The 23,569-nt window shown below is 32.6% G+C and overlaps 1 protein-coding gene across 1 annotated transcript in view; it reads left to right on the forward strand.

Moving 5' to 3' along the window:
• LOC129741191 (uncharacterized) overlaps window positions 1–23,569 on the forward strand; it is a 302,643-nt gene that overhangs the window by 85,424 nt on the left and 193,650 nt on the right. The window lies entirely within an intron of this gene.

A 23,569-nucleotide genomic window follows, 5' to 3' on the forward strand; every position in this document is an offset into this window, starting at 1 on the left:
CACTCGCACAGTCGAAATTTTCCGTGGCCCGGAACCGAAATCAGCAACGTTACCCCTTCATCCCCAGACCACCCCTGGGACTGGCTGACTGCGACAATTACGAGACTTGTGTTCCCTGGGCCTGGGACCTGGTTGCTTTCCGCCTTGCTGCCAAATCGGAGAGAGAGGATCGTTGACCCGTGATGGAATATTGTATGGAGATTTTTTACTGCTTCAATTGTCGTTGTCGCAGAGCTTTTGACGTAGAAACTCAGCTACATTTAATCCTAGCTGAGCAAATCAAGCGAGACGACGTTGCGTTGGTTTTTATAATTGTAGTTTTTTATGTTAATTTTTGTGATCGGTTTTGTTTTCTCATTTTTTGTTATCACTTAAACGCAATGTAAGCCAGATGTCATTCCACAAGAACAGCGTAAATATTTAAAAATATCCAGCTAACTAAGGCTATTGCAATATATTGGTTTTAAAAAAATAGTATAAGAATGTTCAAATATCATCGAGAAGCTATCTCACTCTCTGGAGCCAGCACTAGCACTTTGAAAAAGATATTGTTAGTGACATCTCGTTTCTTAAATTCGTTTTTTTTTTCATTATGAGGCTGATTTAGAATCGAAATCTATTATTGTAAGTAGTTCATTTGAAGGTAAAGAAGAAGCCAATCAAACTGTGTTAAGAATTCGTCTTCTCTCTGGAGCCACTGTTCTAAATAAATCGATCCAAACAAAATGAAACAAGTAACATTTCAGTTTACCGGAATTTGTTTTAACTTTAGGGATGCGATCATTCATTTTATTCATTAAAACAGGAGTGAATATTTGTCCGAAAATTTCCCATAAAAGATAGGTTAATGGTCCAAGGATATCAACTCAACTCAACTAAATAGTTACAATGGTGAAAATTAACATCTGGAAAAAGCTGCAAGCTGTTTCATTGACATAATCAGGAAAAAAAACCCTGAAAAAAACTCAGAAACAACAACACAAACAGGATGAAAACAACCAATTTCCATACAATTGCCATACTGTCGAAATAGCTCTTCTATGAGCTGAAATATTTTATGCACATGTGGTTAAGTTTAAGACAAGTTCCTAAATGATTTTTTCTCGAAAAGGCTCTCAAAAATTTCTTTGTTGCGTTTTTTTCTTCAAAATGTTGATTTGTTGAAAGTATGATTCAATAAAAAATATTTAAAAATGAACATTAAAGAAATGTTTTGATTTATTACTTCAAAGCGTACAGTAAATGACACTCTGGAGCCACATTCGCTTCATTGTAAAATGATGAGAATTGTTATTTCGGATTTTTTTTTTCATTCACAGCGCATCTCTTAATATAATACATTAAAGCTCTCGGTACAAAAATGTGGCACATTCGAGAAAATTTACAGAAAACTTCAAAACAAAAATTGAGGAAATTGTACGAAATGATTAGACGGTATTGGGCCAATTTTATGAAAATGTTGGAAATTTTTAAAGAAAATTTTCAGATGATTTTTGACGATTTTCACCCGACGACCCGAAGATGATTTTCAGACTTTTTCAATTAATTTTTTGGAAAATTCTCAGACAACTTTCGGACAATTTCAGAAAAAAATTTCAAAAAAAAACTTAAATATTTCTAATTACTAAGCAGTGTTTTGAAATATTTCTGAATTTCAAATGTCGGACATTTTCAAGATTGTTTTGAACCCGTTTTGAAACAAATGAACATTTTCTTATAATTATCATACACTGTTGGGCAAATTAAAATACGATTTTCTGACATTTTTCTTACAATTTCCTCTAACTTTTTGAACAACTTTGAGACCAGCTGAAAACAAATTGGAAACGATCTTCAAGAGGTTTTCAAATCATTTTCAAATAATTTTCTGAGGTAATTTTCAATTTTTTCTTTATCGGACTGCGTTCAAACAATTTTTGGACAACTTTCAGATAAATTTTAATAAAGTTTCCAATTTGGAATTTAAAAATTATGAAAAATTTCAAACAATTGAACTTTGAGACCAATTTTCAGACAATATTTAAAAAAAAAATCAAGAAAAAAATTCTCAAATTTTTTAGACACTTTGTTGACAATTTTCTGAAAATGTCAAATCACACATTTTGAAATCAGTTTTCTTGAAATTGTATGATGGTTTTAAATCTTTTTTCAAATAGTTTTTAGACAAATTTCAATTTACTTTTAAGTCATTTTTTAGGCAACTTTCAGATTTTTTTTCAAATTTTCATTAAATCTTAAAAAATTCTCGTAAAATTTTCTAAAAATATTCAAATTAAATAACATTTTGCGATGTCCTTACCTTTAAAATATGAAAGTCCAAATTTAATTTTTTAGCAGTTAAAGTCATTCATTTTGAAATTCTATAATGGAACAACTTTCCGATAATATAAAGTTGGGACAATTAGTAGTGCGTGTAGCTTAAAATCCATTCGTTTGATCGAAATATTTTTTTTTAAAGAAATGAAGGGGTAATTTAATGTAGACTCATTAAAAATGTTAAAAAAAATTAACTAACATTTTCACTCTTCGTATCTCATCATCTTCAAATTTATTGTTTTGATGGCATTGAGCACAGAAGGCTCAAAACATTGATAACAGTAATTTTTTGTTTCGACTCAATTGATTTGTTCAACGTTTTCTATCGAAAATAAATATACTCGAAAGATGGACAATGTTGCTGCATACATTTAGGGGCAAAAATTATAAACATTTCTCAAAATTTTTTGGCCTCAAAAACAAATTAAATTTTACCTTCATGCAATTCGCTAAGTCCTCGTACTGTAGCCATGTTCTTTTTTTTGTTCAAACTTAACCATTTGATAGGGTTTTTAGTCACTTTTTCTATACGGGCTTTTTCATGGAAAATGACCGATTTTTTTCAATATCCAAAAAATATCATCAAATGACGATAAAAATTACACTTAAACTTATTCTTAACCAAGAAAAAAGTTTAACTTTCACATTGAACAACCCATTTGCTCCTAAATGCTTAAATTTGATCAGGAGAGATGTTTGTTTGTGAGGCTTCAAAAAAACAGATATTTTAAGATTTTAAAATTATATTTTAAGTAATATAAAAAATCTCCTAATACAAACCAGATTTAGCTTATTTGTAACTTTATTTACAGGCTTTCTAATGAAGTAAACAGTTTTCAGATATTTTAACTTTATACTTAGTTGATTATGATTATCTTTAAAAATTTCATGTTGATCAAAGTTACCCCGCTGATCAAAGTTCCCCCAGTTTACGGTACCTCTAGATGCCGGCGGTGCTTGTTGGAGCTATCGAGAACGGTGGCTTTGTCGAAGTCGAACATGTTTCCCTGGTTGAAGCAATGTTCAACAACGGCCGATTGTCGTAGCTCTCTGATGGCTGGGTCTGATGCTGTGGACCCTATAGCACGAATGTTCGAGTAAGTGAACATTTTTGGTTCCATAAGAAATATGTTTTATGCTTTATGTTTTTATTTTAGTTCCTTGAAAAAGAATAAATAATAATTCGAAACGTTGGATGAAGATCACATAAAAAGTGTTGTAAATCTTGACCGAAAGACCGAAAGCCGAACATAACCTATCTGTGAATTAAGAAAATCGGTTATTTGGTAAACGAGATACAGCGATGCAATGCAAAAATTGTTTATCTTATTTGAAGCGAGAATTTTTTCTACCGAAAGTACGGGGAGTTCCGATATTCCTACTGATTAACTGAGATTTTCGAGAGACACCAAGTATGTTCTATGAAAATGATAATCAAATCAAGAAAAAAAAATTAGGTTTAGAAGTTCCTTTGGACCCCCACATATTCATACATTGCCAGATAGATTAAGACTTGACAGTACAAAAATCAATTTCAGTGATTTAAATTCAACGAAGCTGTCAGAAATTATGAGCATTTTGAAAAAAAAATTTTTATTGGAATTAACTATAAAATATTGAAAAACTAGAACAAATTTCTCCGAAACGGGAATTCGACGAACAGCTTTGGAAGATCAATTACTGAATTCACCTAATTCCAGGGTTGCTAGCGAACCGGGAAAACCGGGAAAATCGGGAAAAACTTTGGAATTTCATCACGTCACCGGGAAACCGGGAAAAAACCGGGAATTTCGACATCTCACCGGGAAAATTGACATTTTTGAATTTTTTTCACGAAGTTTCAAAAATATTTTTAGAATTATTTCAAAATTTAAGAGTATTTTTGAGAGTCTCGATGTAGATTTATCTCATAATCGCTTATTTTCGTTCATTAGTAAAATAAGCGTTTATGTTATCACTTTTTTAACTAATTGCGGAGAAATGCGAGTTATCTCATTTTTTCGCTCTCCGCAAGTGTGCTACACTTACAAGCATAACTCAAATGATATTAATTTAAAAATGAAACTATTAACGACAAAACTAAACACCAAACTGAATTTTTTCCTCTCTTAAAGAGGTTTCTAACTTCTAAGGTTCTCTTTTATAGAGGGTCAGCAACATACAAATGAATAAAAGTGATCTAGAAATTCAACTGTATTTGATAAAAATCCACTGACACCAGTTGATGCATCAGTTCGAAGTTTTCTGAGTAAGTTTCAATATGGTACAAAAGTGTTATTTTCTCTAACTTCATTGGTCTTATGGAGGTATTACACTCTCACTTGAAGAGGTTTTGTGTTTTGCAAATCTTGAGACTTGTTGTTTTCTCTCACTGTTGAGGTTTCTCACACATCCAGGTTAGGCTGTACCAGTTTCAGTTTCGACGTAAAATTATTCTGTATTCGTGTATTGTATTATTTTATGCAAAAAGCCAATAATTTGGCAGCGTGAGACGATTTTAAGCAGAGTTACACCTCTTTTTTTTATCAGAAATTCATCGGAAATTCCAATGCTGTTGTTGTGGAAGGAAACATTACATTGCAAGTGTTAAGTTTTTAATTCATTCTACGTTAAGCTGTTGCTTATAGTTTCCGAAATCTAAGGTCTTAACCCTGATAAAAAATAATATCTTAAACTCAAACAATTAAACCTCAGCCCTGTTTTATACACGGTTCCTATATTTTCACGAATCTTTAGTTAAAATGACTGTTACTATAGTTATTCATTGTTTTGTTTAAAAAAAAAATTTTTTTTTCAAAAACATTTCTTTAGATTTGTACAAAAAAATATAAGTAACTGGATTCAGAAAATAACTAAATATTTTCCGGCCATATGATGATTTTAAGTTTTGTAATATAGACATTCTAGAAAATTTATATTGGCTGAAAAGTACTACATCATAGTTTCAAGGTCAATTTAACCGGCCTTTTTTTTGCAAAATTGTTGAAATTGTGGAGCAAACCAATGAATAGATGCCCAGTTCTTTAGATTTGTTTTAAAAAAAATCATGAAAGCCTGTAAATTTGAAACGAAAAGACTACGTGTTACAAGACGCCGAAGTATTTGCCATGATTTCTAATCGGTTAACAAGTTTTGGGATACAATTATTAGAAATTTGAAGCCTTTCATATTAATTTTTTTTATTCGTCATGATTTTAAATCAAAAGCGAGTATAAAAAATATCGGAAAAATCATCATTTATAACCGGGAAAAAACCTGGGAAAAACCGGGAAAAACTTTGGAATTCCAAAACGAAAAATCGCTAGCAACCCTGTAATTCTAAAATGCTGTTAAAAAGAAGAGGAAATTCTGTATTCTTAAATAATTACAAGTTTAATTTATCACTAAGGATATTTAATTTTTTAAATTTGATTTGCCAATTTTCAGTTACTGACTTTTTTTAAAATCGTTATATCAAGTTTTTCTAAATATTGAAATCAGAGTCCAATTTTTTTGCATCATCAACTCAATTTTCGTTCTAAAATGAATGAAATATATCCACGCGTTTTGGATAAAATTTCCAAGGATATCAATGGATTTACGGAAAGTGAAATCATATATCTTTACTCCGATGCTTTAAAAACTGCGTATAAACAAACCCATAAAACGAAGCTTCATTAAAATTTGATTTCGGACGTTTTTTTTTTACCTGTTAAAAATCTTTAAAGATATCATATCCCTGATGTAGTTTACAAAGCCTACATATTTGCTCAACACGATTATTTTATAAATTTGCTTCCATTAAAGAAAAAATATTGTCACTGTGAGCTGAAGAGCCATAGCTTTACATCCAAAGAGGCACAGGTTGCCGACCACTAGACCTAGACTAACAATATCCTATTAACGTAGAACAGTGGTCTGGGGCCGTTCACTAATTACGTAAGCATGATTTTGGAAATTTCCAACCCTCCCTCCCCCCCTGGTCAGACAAAGTAAGATTTTTCGAAACCCCCGCCCCCCCCCCCCCCTAGTAAGATCTTACGTTTTTAATTCTACACCGAAAGAATTCTTCACATGAACGCTACGTGAAAATGTACATGGATTTTTGCCACCATGAAAATCACGTGGAACCTACGTGAATTTCAGGTAGCAAACAGAGCTCGCGCAGCAAGCAGAATTCACGTGATTTTCATATGAGATGTATGTGAGAAAAACGTAGATCGAATGTGACAAGGGATTCGTTATGCTACATGCGATTCACGTAGATTTCTTTAAACTATGAACTAAGCTTTTTTTCGGATCTTTAAAATAAAAAATGTGTTTATTTAGCAGGACATTACAGACACAATACACTATTTATTTTCACTCTATAATGTACACATCACGTATTATTTTAAACAATAATTTACTTCACTGATTATTGAACTTCACTTATAGAAACAATTAAAATCCTTGCGAAATTGGCTATTGGTTTGCCTCCATAGTGGTTGTCTGGCCGTCCTCCCGACTCCAAATTCTGTAAAAAATAGCAGAATATTTAAATAACGAATACACAACCAAAATTTTTCTACTCACGTAAAATCAGCTTCCCGATCATCTTAAATTTCTTTCTTTGATAGCACCAACTGTTGGATCCGCGCCATATTTAATACTGTATTCGTTCACATAGATTTTACGTGAATAAGTAATTCAGGGCTACGTGAATATCACCTAGAATGTACTAAATCCCTTTGTACTTGGCGGACCACTGGATTTTCACGTAAATCGAATGTGTCTTTGTTTTGACAGCAAACGGCTATGTGAATTTCACGTACGGATCAAGTGAATTTGTATTAGCTTCTAAGTGATTCATGTAAGTCGGGCAAAAATTCACATAATGAGCCTACGTGAAAATCCAGGTGAATTTAACGTTTCCTTTTCGGCTGAGTGTATAGAAATTGACACGTTTTTTTCAAAAAACTAGCTTGAAAATATTAAAAATGTGTCATCCATGCTGCAAAGCAGAGCACTTTTAAGTAAAACTCAAAAACTGCATTTGAAAAGCATAAATAATACAAAATAACAGATGACATGTCTCAAACGATTATACAAAACATTAAGTTTTAAGGACATAGCATGTTCATGGTTACAATAATCTTCAATAAATTTCCACAATCGAATAAACAATATAAAATCTAAATTCCGATTCAAAAACAAGTGAGAGAGCACAAGGTACCATAAAAAACGTTTTATTTTTGAACAAAAAATCATAAAAATCTTTAAAAAATATTATTCTATGCTACGAATTGTTAATTAACCTTAAAGCTGAGATTCACTTCAGCGATAAGCGAAAAAATTATACGATTTTTTTGGTAAATAGTTTGTAAAGTTTAGAGTTGGTAGTGGCTTGGTTGGTATCACTGAAAAAACTGTCTACAAAATTTATTATCTAAAAACCCCCATATCGATTTTTAAAGACATGTACTTGATGAAGTCATTTTCGAAATAAAATGTTTTCAAATCGTGGTGTCAGAACGCACCATTTCCCTTTTTGTTTCTATAAATTTCTCAATTATAAAGATTAATATGATGAAAAGCGAATAGCGACGATCTTTTACAATAATGTGATTCAGTGTTTCTGGTGACATGTCGGTTTGAATTGGTTCTTTATTAATTTTATAGAACCAGCAACTTTTTTTGATTAATTAAAACAGATAAAAAGATTAATAACATAACATAAAAAATTACCAACGAATAGATAGTGAGAAATAAAAATAAAACCTGAGTAATATAGTTTCGTATGACTGTGACGAATTATCAATGTAACATTTCTTACGTAAGATTTTTGGAAACCCCCCCTGCCCCCCTAGTAAGAGATCGTAAGCAAATGTGAAACCCCCCCACCCCCCCTATGTGCTTACGTTATTAGTGAACGGCCCCTCTGTCTTAAGCTATCAGTACTTAACTCTTAAGAGAAACCATTCTCTCATTGTAAAATGATGATGATTGATATTTCGGTATCTCTTTTTTATTTCATTCAATGTGAAATTTTCAAGCTCTTGATAAAAACAGCTTGGCATATCTCTGGAGCCACCATTTCTTAGTATCTGCTATAAAGCTACTGATAATGTTTTACAGTTTCTTAGTTAATTAGAAATTACTCCATATTTTATTCTTAGACACAATCTGACAACCCTGACAATTTTCCGAAAACTTGAGGAAAATTTCCAGAAATTTTTTAAAGAAAAAATCAGGAAGGTGTATGAAAATTTTAAGAAGTATTGAAACAATTTTATGAAAATGTTGGAACTTTTCAAAGAAACGTTTAAAGATTATTTTTGACGATTGTTGAACATTAGAAAATCATTTTCAATCAATTTTCAAAAAAATTCTCAGACAATTTCCATCAAATTTTGAACAATTTCGGATCCATTTTTTTGACAATTTTCAGGAAATTTTTCATAATTTTTTCATAAAACTGTGGAATAATTTCCAGAAAATTGTCAAGCAATATTGAGGCATATTTCTGAAAATAAAAAGGCATTTTTCAAAAAAATTTCCGACAGTTTTCAGAAAGTTTCCCTACAAATTTCATACCTCATGTTTCTTTAATACTTCCTATCACCTTCGATAATTTCATACATTTTCAAGATAATTTTGAAACAGTTTTCAAACAATTCAAGACAATTCTTAGACAATTCACACAAAAACAACGGAAAAGTGTTAAAATATATTTTTACAGGTTTTATATGATTTTGAATGTAATTTTTTTTATTATGGAAAAAAATTACAACTGTTAAAAAATAATGAATTAAAATGTGTGGATTTTTTTTCGAAATTTTCATGAAATGTTCTAAATCCAACAAATATTGCTTCATTGTGTAGAAAAAGAAGTTGTTTGAATTAAACGGAATTATTTAAAAAAAAACGATAAGATAAAGTCGCGAAACAGTGAATTCACGTTAGAAAGAAGGAAGCTTTATTATTCTAGGGGAAAAATCTGAAAACTTTTGACAAAAAAGACAAACCCCCTTATTCTGCGCCGCGCGTGAGGTGACGATAGTCTAGTCGAGTCGGAGTCACGTGAATTTTGTCACCTTATTCCCGAAGCCGATGTGACAGAGGTTCATGCCCAGCTGACTACTAGATTAGGATAAGAACTCAAAAAGTCCATTCTAAAAGACGTTTCTCACCTAAAGCGACAACTGGAATCGGGTGACTAGGGTGACTCGACTATCGTCACCTCACGCGGGGCGCAGAATAAGGGGGAAAGATCTTCTTTGGAAATGACGAGAAACATAATTTGTTGAATTTCTTGAATAATTTGTAGCTTTGAAAGCAAAATGAAAATTTTAGGAATTTTTTAAAACTTATATTCAAATAAACATTGTGAGAAACAGCAATAATTTTAACGTTTAATTCCTTATTAACTTGGACGAGGTCAAAGTAAGGAAAAATAGAAAAGATAATGAAAATTTTATATTGAGCAAAACAGAATAACAAGACATCACTTTTAAAAACAAACACAAAATTTTAAGGCTAGAAAAAATGGTTAAGAATAATTTGAAATTGCGTGACATGAATTCAGTCCACATCCTTGTTTGGTTCGAACTGAGCTAATTCACTTCACAACTTTAAAAAGATATAAGCGTAGTTAATGTTGTTCAATCAGAAAGCTACATGAATTATGGGTAGATAATTGGTTTGTCTACAACTTGTTTGAAAACATCGATATTTCTTTTTCAACAGCCAATTAAGATAGTATGGACTGAAGCCAAAATTCATCAATTCAAGGGCGAATTCACTTCACAAAAGTTTATCAATCGCAACACAAACACCTTTAGTTTTTATAATGTTCTATTCATATTCATTTCAAAGCTAATTCAATTTGCAAACGTTTGCTACTTTTTTATTCATTCTAAATAAATGGTTCACCTCTAGAATGATGACATTTCAGGAAAAACCGTAAGAGTAAATTCACGTCACGCTGGTATGTGTCAGATGTAGATACTCATTACATCGAAATTTACTGACGAAAACTCCGCATAAGCCCTTATTTTTCTGAGTACCGATATATAACTACACTGCTTGACATTCAATCGATGCTCAAATTGGATCTGAATATCTCCAGCTCACCGAGAATAAAACAATTCAAAAAATCGAATCCTGATAAAAGAATCGATTGAAAAAATTTGAAAATCTTATTTAAAAAGATCGATCTTCCAAAGATCGATCCAATATTGAACAATCCTATTTCAGACAATTTTTGACAATTTCCTTTATTTTTAACAACTTTGAGTCAATTTGAAAACCGTTTGTAAACGATCTTTAGACAGTTTTAAAATAATTTTCAAATCTTTTCTTAGATAATTCTCTGAGATGATTACAGAAATTTTTAATAACCGAGAACTTTTAGACAACTTTTAGATCTTTGAACAAGTGTTGATAAATTTTCAGACAAATAAAAAAATAAGGAAAATTTCAGACAATGACAACTTTTGTACAATTTTTCGGACAGCATAAAAAATCATTATTTTTTCTAAATTTTCAGAAAATTTAAAAAAGATTTTCTGAAGTTTTTCGGTAATTTTGATGGCAGTTTTATAACAATTATCTGATTGTTTTAAACATTTTTTTTCATTCAGTTTTTATAAACTTTTCAAATAATGATGAATACATTTTCAAAGAAATTTAAATTAATTTAATTAACATTTTTAAATTTCATTTTTTTTTTTTTGTAAAACGCTCTTGAAATCTTCAATCAATATAAAAATAGCGATTTCCTTTCATAAGCAGGGAAGCTCTTTTATTTTGCAATTTAATACTGGAACAAATTTTTTGATAATATAAAGCATATTGAATTAAGGAATGCAGTTAGTAACGCGTGTATCTTAAAGACCATTCATGTGATCGATATACTTTCTGAAAAGGAAATGAAGAAAATGTTATCATAATTTATGAAAAAAATTTCCTTCTCTTTGAATTTCCCATCGGTCGGCATATATTTTTTTAAATAACATTTTTGTCCAATACTTCCCTATTAAGAGAATCTTCAGACAATTTGGTGGGTTCAACAGTTAATAAATTCACAGGTCTTTGGCCTTGATTTTTTTTTAACAAATTTCAACAAATCAAGCGGGGAAGTCTTACCTAACTTTGTTTTTTGTTTCTACATTGAGCCAGGAAAATTCGGGTGAACCATTAAGAATTTTTTTGTCATTTGAAAATTTTAGAAACATTTACTTACATATTTTCATGGAGAGTATTTCGATTTTTCGCTTTTATTTAGTTTTGACGTGCGGCAAACCTTAATTCAACAATATTTCAATATTTAAGCAACACTTTGAAGTTTTAATTTTTAGTAGCTTACCATGCATAAATCTATAAATACAAAGTTCATAATATGAGAAGATATTTTGGGTGCGTAATAAAATGAAAGAAATTAATTAGTGAGAATTGAAAACTGTTGAAATTAACTATTGTTAACAAGCGCTGCAGCACTAGCAATCATGTAGTTTTCTTAGAACTTCCTTGATAGTCTATCAATAAAATAAACTCTGCATTTCCGATTTTGATGTAACATAGAAATAGTCTTAACGTTTGGACACATTAGTTTTACAAAAACTAAGTTTCCATTTATTTGAATGGTAGCTCCAGAAAGCTGACAACCACGTCTAATCCCTTTTAAAGTCATATATTCCAAAAAGACAAAAAAAAAAATTGGATCGCTTAAGACAATTTCAAATTTATTTCTGGCTCTTTTAAATTTTAACCCTCTGGAGCTTTACCAACAAACAAGTTCTAAACTATTGATCTCAATCAAAATGAATGTCGTAACTCGTCAATTAGGCTTTTAAAGAACAAGACAGGAAGTACACCTAGGTATTGAGGTGTCTTAATCTCTCTGTTACTCTCTGGAGCCATTACCGCATAAGAATTGATTTGACTTAACTATTTTACTTTGAAATCTTGTTTGTCGATGTTAAGTTAAGAATTATAATATCTTCCAAATTGTCGCCTTTCAAACAGATTTAGGAGGATTTTGTTTTTTTCATACAAAATTGAGCAACACTCCGGAATCATAAAATCATCTGTTATTATGAGTGTTTCTTTCATTTATTTTTTTCACCTTCACCGTTATTGTTCTGTTCACACAAAGCGCAGGTAAATATGAAACGTCTTTTTGTCAAATGATTATTTATATAAAAAAATTGGAACAAAATATATATTAAAATCATAAATTTGAAGTACTAGTAAAATTGCACTTACTTCTCTTCCGGATTACAAGCTGATATTTTGAAGTTTCCTTTTGAATTTTTGTTTTCTGATATGTTCGTAATCCGCCGGATTATTGGTCCATTTTCAATTCCAAAAGGTACGCTTTCATAATCCACTCAAATAGCTGCAAGCTGATTGCCAACTTTTTCCCCCAAGGCCCGTTTATGATTTTTTTTCGGTGTTCTCTGTACAATTCTGTACAAGCTTTCAGTTTTTTTTTCTGGTATTCCTTCAAGCAAATGCTCACAGCCTATAGCTGTATTTACATCGGCCAATGGGTATGGGCTTGGCTGGGCAGGACTGTGCCTGCCTGTTTTCCTCCAACAAACATCACCGCCATCATTGCTGCAATCATTGAGGCGCGCGCGTATTTCGCCTGGTTTATTACCCTACTTCCGTTATCCGTTTACGATTTTTCTTCGTTTTTCACAAATCAAGTCCGAGCACAAAATTACAAACAAACAGCGAGCGAGCGGAAACGGAAGCAAGATGAAGTCAGAATGGAAAAAAATGTGTGCCTCATATTGAGCAACATTTGGTCCGTGGATTCAGGGACGAATTTGTGGGCTAATGTCATATCTTTATCATTTTTTAGCTTTTATTGATATTTTTAAATATAATTTCGAACATTTGAAAGAGGAAATTTGTAGTAGGATTGAGTATTTTTTTTATAAACAGACATTTTGAATGATAAATAAATCCTAGTTAAGCCATAAAGGATGCAAACAACTTCCTCGAACCCTTCCCTGGACTTTAATCCTAAATAGCAACCCGGACTAACTCCACAGAGCCTTATCAGGAGACCACACAAAGCTGACACACAACCGTCAGGCAAATGAAACTACAGCAACAGCGGGGAACAACAGCAAAAAAAAAATCGGAAAAGCACCCGAAAGGACAAGGTTGAATAATCTCTCAGGCGCGCGATAGGGATTTCGGGCGCTTATTTCGTGTTTGTCGTTTTCATTTTTCCACTGAAACGATTTTCCCTGATTGTTTGCTGCAAAGCTTTACCTCCATCGCTCGGATTGGATTGTGTATTAGGTGGGATTTTTTTTTTCTTCCTTTGCTCTTCTTCTCTCTGGAGCCACCCAAAGCGACTGAGTGAGTGAGAAAAGCTTCAACAGAAGTGCATCGTTTATGTATCGAAATCGATGCAGATAGGTTTTTTATTCGATTTCCATTTCGTAGAAATGGCGTTGAGGCATCCGTATAGCTGAATTGAACTTTTTATGGGCTTATTTGATAATTGGGACTTTGAAAAAGAAAAAAATTAAAACTCCATAGCTAATTTATTTTTTTCTCCTAGAGTCGTGAAAAACAAATTCAAATTTACAAACCATCTGAAGATTGCGTCAACATCTCACGCACTTCCAGACCTCATCAGACCGAGCAGAGCGTCTTCATGAATACGTTATGAAATGAAGCATTGCGCCATAATCAAACTTTCTTTTTTCCTCCGAAATAGTATAGGCAGATACACATTTACTTTGGCAAAATTATCATAACAAACATATGGTGACGTTAAAGAGAGGTGGAAGAGCGTAAAGGAAAACAAAATAAAACAACGTTAAACTCAAACATCAGCACCAGCAGCCGCAGTCGCGCCCCGAGTGAAGGATGGCGAAAATTTTTCACCGGCAAATGTTTACCTTCGGCTGTGCTGGTCTTCTACTTCCGATGACTGAACCCGAAGGACGGAGAAAGTGAAGGCAGCAGAAGGAAAAGTTTTCCTCTCTTCTTCCTCTATAATGTGCCGTCATAAATTCATATATATGAAGACAAGTTGTGCGTAAATAGTAGTATCATGTATCTAAACATCGGCCAAAAACTTTGGTAATATTATGGTTGGGGATATATTTAAAGAAATTTGTTTTTCTAGGAGAAGTTTTTTAAAGATGAAAAGTGGCTCCAGAGACTAGGTGTGCTAGACGTTTTACCTTCCAATATTTTATCAAATCGAATTGGTAAGGTACACTGGCGTATTTTTCAACTTATTTCCAACATTTTTAAATGTAATTTCCTGCTTTAAAGTAACAAGAAAAAAAACTATCTAAATTTGGCTTTCGCAACAATTTTCCATTTTTTTTTTAAATTATCATTTAATAAAACTTAAAACTGTGGCATTAAATCAATTTGATCGAACAACCCTATAAATACAAAAATTGGTTAAATGATCTGTTGAACTTTTCTGAGATCCTTCCTTAGCTTTTTTGCAGAAATTTTAAGTGAATTTTTATATCATTCATTTCTTTATTCTAGAGAGTAAGAGAAAATAAAATTTAAAATCTATTGTGGCTCCAGAGAGTGACAAAAATAAAAAACCAAAAATCTGAAAATTGGTTATGAGCTAAAACTGTTTAAAAATAGATATGTGAAGCTCAATGTTACAACATTTATGTTTCTTAATTCGTACAAATTCTATCGAGACACTTGCGTATATAACCGTGGCTCCAGAGAGTAATTGATAAATACTCTACAATTTTTAGACATTTTTCAATATAATCATTTAATAAAACTCTGGCATATAGATCGATTTAATAGAAAAACCATATAAATACGGAAAACGGTCAAATGATCTAATGGACTTTTCCGAAAAACTTCCTCAGCTTTTTTGCTGAAATTTTTGGTGAATTGCTATGTCATTCATTTCATTATTCTATTCTAGCTAAAGAGTTGTTAACTAAAATAATTTAAATCATATTGTGGCTCCAGAGAGTGTCAAAAACAAAAAAAATCAGAAAATTGGTTTTGAGCTTAAATTGTCATAAAATAGATATCTGAAGCTTAATGTTGCAACATTTATGAGACACTTGTATATATAATCGTAGCTCCAGAGAGAAATTTAAATTTTCTCAAAAAAATCATTTCATAAAACTCCAAAAACTCTGACATAAAGATCAATTCAATAAAACAACACTATGAATACAGAAATTGGTCAAATGATCTGTTGAACTTTTCACAGATTCTTTCTCAGCTTTTTGTAGACATTTTTGGTTAATTGAGATGTTATCTTATTCCATTATTCTGTTCTAGCTAGAGAGTAGTTAGCTAAAACAATTTAAAATATATTGTGGCTCCAGAGAGTGTCAAATTTTTACTAAAATCATAAATGTTATGTCAACATAAATTTTGGATTTCTAACTTTGTTTTGGAAAAATATGATAAGATTGATAGTGTCAATTGAATTTTCATAAGTAACATGTAAAAAAAGACTTATTATTCATGACTTTTCAAAGAAATTTATGCTGTTACCATCACAGAAAACCATTACAGAATTTTTGCGAAAAATCACAGAAAGTCAGAATTTTTTATCGCCAAAATAACACCAAATCGCCAAAAATTATTTTCGGTAACCTTGGTCTGAAGCTCAATGTAGCAACATTTGTGTTTCTTGATTAGATTCATACAAATTCTATTGAGACACTTGGATATATAATCGTGGCTCCAGAGAGTAATAAGAAAAACCCTACAATAATTAGAAAACTTTTGAAAAAATCGTTTCATAAAACTCCAAAAACTAATTATTCTGTTCTTGCTAGAGAGTAGTTAACTAAAAACATTTAAATCATATTGTGGCTTCAGAGAGTGTCAAAAACAAAAAAAAAAAAATCTGAAATTCGGTTATGAGCCAAAATTGTCTTAAAATAGATGTCTGATGCTTAATGTTGCAACATTTATGTTTCTTAATTCGTACAAATTCTATTGAGACACTAAATGTAAATTATCGTGGCTCCAGAGAGTAACTAAAAAAACCCCACCATAAAACTGCAAAAACTCTGGCATAAAGATTAATTTTATAGAAAAGCACTATAGATACAAAAATTGGTCAAACGATCTGTTTTCCAAGATCCTCCCTAAGCTTTTTGCAGAAAACTTAAATAAATTAAGATGTCATTGATTCCTTTATTCTATTTAGAGAGTGGTTAGTTAAAATAATATAAAATATACTGTGGCTCCAGAGAGTGGGTAAACAAAAAAAAAACTTAAAAATCGGTTATGAGCTAAAATTGTCTTAAGAAGGATGTCTTAAGCATAATGCTGCAACGATCATGTTTCTTAACTCGAGCAAATTCCACTGAAAAACTTGTGTATATAAAATTGTGGCTCCAGAGAGTGATTGAAAAATAAACCCAAAAATCGGTTATCAGCTCCAAATTTGTGAAAACAAAAAACCGGATGTCTAATGCATAACGCTGTGTGTATAAGCTTTTAAACGCCTGAAAATACTTTGAAAACTTACATGAGATGGTGGATCCAGGAAGTGGTTAAAAAAAAAAAGATCTCAAAAAAACGGTTATAAGCTGAATTTTTCTTTAAAATAATGGTTCATAATAATTATTGTTATTATTTTATTACAGACATTTTACCATTTTCATAGCATTCGTGTCTTGAAGTTTCTTAAAAGCTAATTATCATAATAATATCCTAACATAAATTTTATTGAACATTTCGATAGCTTTCATGAATTGCTGGTTCATTCGATGAATCGTTGTGTAAAATTCTACAGATATCTCCGGTGGCCAAGACAGATGGCGAGTTTTTGTCGAAAAGGAATGAATGAGCTAATCGGGTATGTCCTATTCTTAGCCTACTCAGAACTCTCTGTTCAAAAGCGTTCCTGCGGTCAATCCACTTAGTGGTACATTTCTTAATCCTTCTCAGGAAATTTGAAGAAGAGTACCAATTTTGTTCCCATTCAGCTCATATTCTGCGTTTATCTAAGCGTTTTATGTCTTGAGCTGGAAGAGCTATAACCAAAGGTGTTTCAGAGTCGCTTTATAATGTTCCATAATGCTGCGAAAAAGTAAACTCTTTTTTACCTTTTTTACTCTTTTTAACCTTTGGGCTAACTTGCTGTTAATAAGCACGCAAGTCCACAGAATTCACATTTTTCAAGTTCCTCAAGTTTTAGCTCTATTTTTTTTCATTAGAGTGTTACTTTTTTGGTTTCATTATCTATACAATATAGCTAAGATATTCAAATTAATTTTCTAAGTCAATGATCAGTTTTCTCCAAGACCGATTTTGACATCTGAGAAAAAAATTGCAGGGGTTTATTATTTTTCCTGTTCTGTGGATTACGGGCTTTTGGACGTAAATTAAAAGTAAATTATAGTAAAAGGAACTTTATTTATTTCTTCATATCATTTTCCATTTAATAAAAAAAATTATCTGGAATGTTCAGTGTTCAATTTCAAAAATACATTTCTTTTCTTTTAATTTGTATAATTAAATTTTTTATCTTTTAATTCGAAATTGAACACTGAACATTCGAGATAATTTTTTTTATCAAATGGATAATGATATGAAGAAACTGGAACTCTTTTTTTCATAATTTAATCATCAAATTCTGTTTGATGAGTCAGAGTTCTACAGTATCATCGGTGTTCTGAAATTCGTATAACAACCTTTAGTGCTTAACATATTGATTCATGTTTTTTTTTATCTTTATCATAAAAATAAATTTGAAAATGAATGTAGGATCCGAGTAAAGTGACAGAGGTTCATTCTAGGTGAGCGACCGAATGAAATCATGTGTCAAATTTGCTCGGTTTGTTTTTATTTCGTTCGCAATTCCAAATGTTAAAATTAAATTTAAAATCAAAATGTACAAATTTCGGTACGCAAACGGTCACTAACGGATTGCAAGGTTTAAGCAAGCAGCTGGAATAACTTTTGGAGCTGCGAATAAAGCGAATTGGACAGAGTTTGGTCTTATATGTTTGGTTCCTGGAGCGGCTTGGAAAAAAACATCCAATAAAATAGCGGAAATCGACGGCTGCTGCCCCAATAAACTGGTCCTTTGCATACAGATCAACACATGGGATACGACACCTCGACGTCGATAAACAATGGTTCAGTACAGGACTTCAAAGTTGAAACATTAACTTGTTCGAAAACAACATTACCGGGTGAAAGTGAAAAATCCCCCCGCGACGGGAATCTGATAAGATGAAGTGAAGTGCAAAAAATGTGTTTTTTTTAATCTCGTTGCATGTAAATGAAGTTGTATACAATGAAATTATAACCTTTTTCAATTTTATATGTTTGAATTTATTTCCAACGTCTACCTAGTAAACTTTTTTTTGCTGCACAAATGATTGAAATAATCAAAAATTGAAGTGATTTTTGTTTTGATTGATTCTTAAACTATCATACTTTAGTGTTATTAAACGTTTAGAGCCTAATTATTCCGTTTTGCATAAATTTTCCTTTAAATTTTTATCCCGTCACCACCTGAAAAGGTACCGATAATTGTCACCTAAAATTGTCACCCAAATGCGACGATTCTCACCCACGGTGACTACGAGAATAGGGTAAGAACTCACAAAGTTCATCCGAAGTGACAATCCTCACCTAAACCGACTACTGGAATAGAGTGACTTGGGTGACTCGACTATCATCACGTCACACGCGGCGCAGAATAAGGGCCATTATTTTAGTTGCAAATTAGGCCCACTCCCATTCTGAAGAGTTTTATCGATACAATAATAATTACACTACTGTGAGTGATTTTTCAATTGATAAGTATTTTATATTGAATAGTTATCTAAATGTATGAATCAACTAAGGTTGAACTGGTTGAACTGCAATACTTTAAAGTCTTGAAAGCTAGAGGTGTTAAGAGCCAAACAAATTAGTTTTGAGTTGATGCCAATTTTAAGATTTGAATTTCATTGTTTTAATTGATTGAATATTAGAACTTAACTTAAATAATAACTTAAATAAAAGGAAAAATCTCGCATCATGGCAGTTAATTAATGTTTTCTCAGAAAGAGTTTTTTTTGCATCTATGCCTCTAGAGCCCTTAAGTAAGGAAATACCGCTGAATTGTTTCACCTCTAAGATTTATATTTTCCTAAATAGATCAAAGGGGATTTGTAATAAACAAATAGAATGCTTATAATGCAAAATTTGACTGATTGAATAATAAAATTGTTAAAAATGTCATCGCAAATATAGAAGACTTTTCCCCTCTGTTTTTCTTGAAGATCCTTTAATTTCCCACTGTTCGTAGGTATGAACACCTCATTGTTATTCTATCAATGTTCATAGAATGAAAAAGTCACGAGATTACAATCATCTGAAATTCCGCTTATTTTATGCGGTTAGGAATCCTACATTTGCCTTGTACAGAACATGTGTAACGTTTGCTTGAGCAAATTAACCAACAGCAGGTTAAGCGCCACTCTCTGAAAAGGAGAGACTGCTGAGGCGCTTTGAAAGGCCCGGCTAAGGCTCTTTGTCTCGGGCAGGTGAACGCGTGGCTCAAACACTTCGTCTCATTTCGGTGTGTCCAAAACGAAAGAAGACCAAGGACTGTTAGTAAACTACGTGGATGAATGAGACGAAAACTTTCTCCATATAACGGTGCGGAAATAAAAACTTAATTAATTCGAGCGATAATCGTAGACGTCGTCAAAGAAAGGGACTTGAGCTTTGCCAATCAACAGTATTACAATAGGTTCTCATTTGAACAAAGCTTATATTCAGGCAATAACGTAAAATCCCTAAGTGACGTCACTATCCTACTATAATACATTTCTTCGGATTTGTTTTAGAGTTTAACAATTTCGAGTTTAGTTAGATCTAACCTGAATTTCCGGAACGGCTTACGCTGTGCATGGATGCCTGGAACGGTGTTTGATGAAGAGATGAACAGGTCACTTCCGATGGTGCAGGAAACAAGTTGCGCTTCAAACAAGTAAGCACGTGGCGCTTCAGACGACGAAGCACGTGGCGCCGGATTTAGCTGGTCAACCGGCGGCGGCAATAGCTTACTACGAAATTCGCCAATTTCCCAAGCGCTCTGGCTCTCCGTCTTTCTTCAGAGCCGCTGGTACTTAGCGATGGCACCAATCGTATTTCTGGGGGTTTTGTAAAGTGGCACTAGGTGGTGGAGCTGGCATACGGAATTTGCGATGAGATTCGAGCTAGTCGGTTGTGTAACCCGAGCTGAGACGCAACATATGTAACGGGATGCGTCTAAAAATATCTCGTGGAAACGCTCTATGTAGTAACACTATCGCTCGAAAGTCTCGTGACAGGACTTCAGTCCAGATTTGCCAAACTTCCAAATTGTAGCCACTAGCCGAAAAAAACACAGTGAAATTATGGTCGATTTTCCAAAATTAATTGGCCAAAGGCCCACGTTGGAATAATCACCAGTTTTTCGGGGCTCACTTAAGACAAAAACTGTTTTAACAAAACTTTGTTAATTCGCATAAAGATGATGGTCGAATGTTACTTACAAAGTAATCCCAATTCCAGGCGCGCAATTTTGGGTACTTTTTGGTTTCAGCTAGCACGTCGATGAATTCACGGCCGATAAATCCTAATCATTTTAACAATTTCTGTTAATTTGCACAACGTTAATAATATCCTTTTACTTACAAGTAATCCCTTTTCCAGGTTTTCACAATATGGAGGGATACTTTATTATAAAAAAGCACGTTTTTTGATGTAAAGTGCACGGTAAAAGGTGTCTACTTTCTAAGACTTTTTCCACGAGAATGGCTCGAGACCGATTGTCTATTCAAATTAGACCCGAACAATTCCGCTGAGTTACCATGAATCTTTTTTTTTATAACGTTATACAAAGAGCTGTTTTCAACTCAAATACTTCAAGGTTAGTCTAAAATTTGGAAGTAAGGAGAGAACAGAAGGCAGGAAATATTGGACGGATTTTATATGGGACATTGCTTAAGATAGCCTTACAACTCGATCGGCACACAGAGTAATGAGATCCATCGTGGAGCTCATTTTTTTGTCGAATAAAACTAAAGCTCTCAAGAATCTCATCCCGACCACCAGAGGGTGTGCAAGGTTTGTTTGCTCGTATTTAGGTTACACGCAGAGAAATGTTCATAGCAAATTTTAAATAAAGTTAATTGTTACACATGTTGCCGAATGCTGTTCCAGCTGAGCATCGAACGTGTTGGTGAACTTTTTGTATTCCCATTCAGCTCCGAGATTCTTCGAGGCAACGTTAGAGCAATAGTTTTATCAATTGTGTTGACGGCCAGATTAAAAGTAAGATTTTTGTAGTAGACTGAAAAGAAAGAAAACAATTAGTTTTTAAATTTTTTATAAAAAATATTTAAATTATTTGCATGTTTTAAAATTGAATTCTCATTTCGAATGGAAGAAGAAAAATTTTGGTGTATTTACTTGGGACGAGACTTTTTTTTTATATTAAGAATATGATTTAAAAATTTGAGTCAAAAGGTTGTTTGTAGATGAGTGTAGAAAGCTACAACTTATCGATATTCAGAACATAGGAGTTGTTCTTACAACTGTTTTCTAAAACCTGGGATTTCAAATTACTCTTTGTCCGATCACACGGTCGTTCAGCGACGCTCAAGATTATATTGAATTGTTCCGTTGTTGTAAAAAAATGAAAAAAAAACGTTTTGCTATGAATTTAGATTTGTTAAGTTTTCAATCGAAAATAACAATTTTAACAATTCGGTTTGTCCCTGTAGTCATTTCTAGAAATATGTATATTAATTAAGATACAATTCATCTAATCACTATTCATGATTAGATTTTTTCTAAGAAAATGAGAAAACCGTTATATCGACTAACCTTTGATTTAACTAGAAGAAATGCGATTTTCGTTTCCGCTCTACTTTCTCTACCAGTCTTCAAGATGACCACCGGGACCAACAAGTGGTGGAAATGACGCATGGTCTCCTTTCGTAGTCGCAATCACTACTTCTACTGGCAGACAATCGCACAAGCCTGTTTGGAGTCGGCGTTGGAAGTTAAGCAATCTAGAAGTCTCCCGAACATTTGCAGCCACGGCAATTGACCATCACAAACAGTACTCATCTCCGTCCCTGGCAAACTTTTGATGATATTTCTTCCTAAATTCCATCTCTAATTTGTTTCCCAATTAGGGGCCTATTCTGTCGATGCTTTACGCGAACGTTTTTTTTCCTCCGTAATTTTTGTTCCGGTGGATTACCTGTGGATTGAGAAGGAATTGACATATTTAAAATCATTATTTCAATTGTGATTATCGTATGATGAACATTTTATGAATATTTGTAGAAACATAATTATCTACTTACATAATTCACCTGCAACTTTAAAAAATGACCTCCTTGTTGTGAACTGACCGTTCCTAAACACCAATGATAGAGTAGATTCGCAGGTGAAATAATCTTCCATGAGAGTCACGGTTCGGTCGGTTGTTCGTCCAATAAGGTACATCGCATTGATTTCAGCTTCAATGTTTGGTTGGGAACCTCCCTTTTGGATATGATGATTAGGGCACCAGTTTTCACACAAGCTAAATGTTTCTAAACGAATAGCTCTTTCTAAACGCGACTAAATATAACTGAATAAAACGTAAACAGCGCGTACAAAACAAAAATTAATTTCGCGATTTCGCAAGTCGGAGAATTTTGCAATGTAAACAAAACAAACCATTGACACACTCAAAAAGTTTCACTCGAAGTTTGCGTTTAAGTACACATAATTTTACATCATAAAGCTTAGTTCTTTTAGAAATGGGACACTTTCATTTGCTAATAGCTCGTTAACTAGTTATTGGATATTAAAAATTTTGACAGCATTTTGTTGCCTGTAAAAAGTACTATTCGACCTATTTTTTTCAAAATTTAAAATTTACGCGTTTTTGAGATATGTACGATGTAAGAGAAAAAGAAAAAAATAATTTTGCACAGTTTCCTTTAAAGTTCGTCATTATCAAATTGATAGCTGACAAAACCGTTGATTATTCAAAGAATTACTGAGTTTTTGTGGTGGATAAGTATGCAAACACTGTCAATAATGTCCACAAAGTTCAAATCAAGCATTGTAGTGAAGAAAATGATCGGCAACAACGGTTAAGGATCATCAGGGAAGTCAAGTCTCATACCAGCATTTTTAATTTTCAATAAACGAAAAACTAAGGGTAGACCGCTGAAATATCCAAAACAATTTTCTCCGATAAGCTGAAAGTGTTGCCTAGTGATGACTCATAGAAATCCAACCTCAAACAACC

Source organism: Uranotaenia lowii, chromosome 2, assembly GCF_029784155.1.
Source record: "Uranotaenia lowii strain MFRU-FL chromosome 2, ASM2978415v1, whole genome shotgun sequence".
In the NCBI taxonomy this organism is placed as follows: Eukaryota; Metazoa; Arthropoda; class Insecta; order Diptera; family Culicidae; genus Uranotaenia; species Uranotaenia lowii.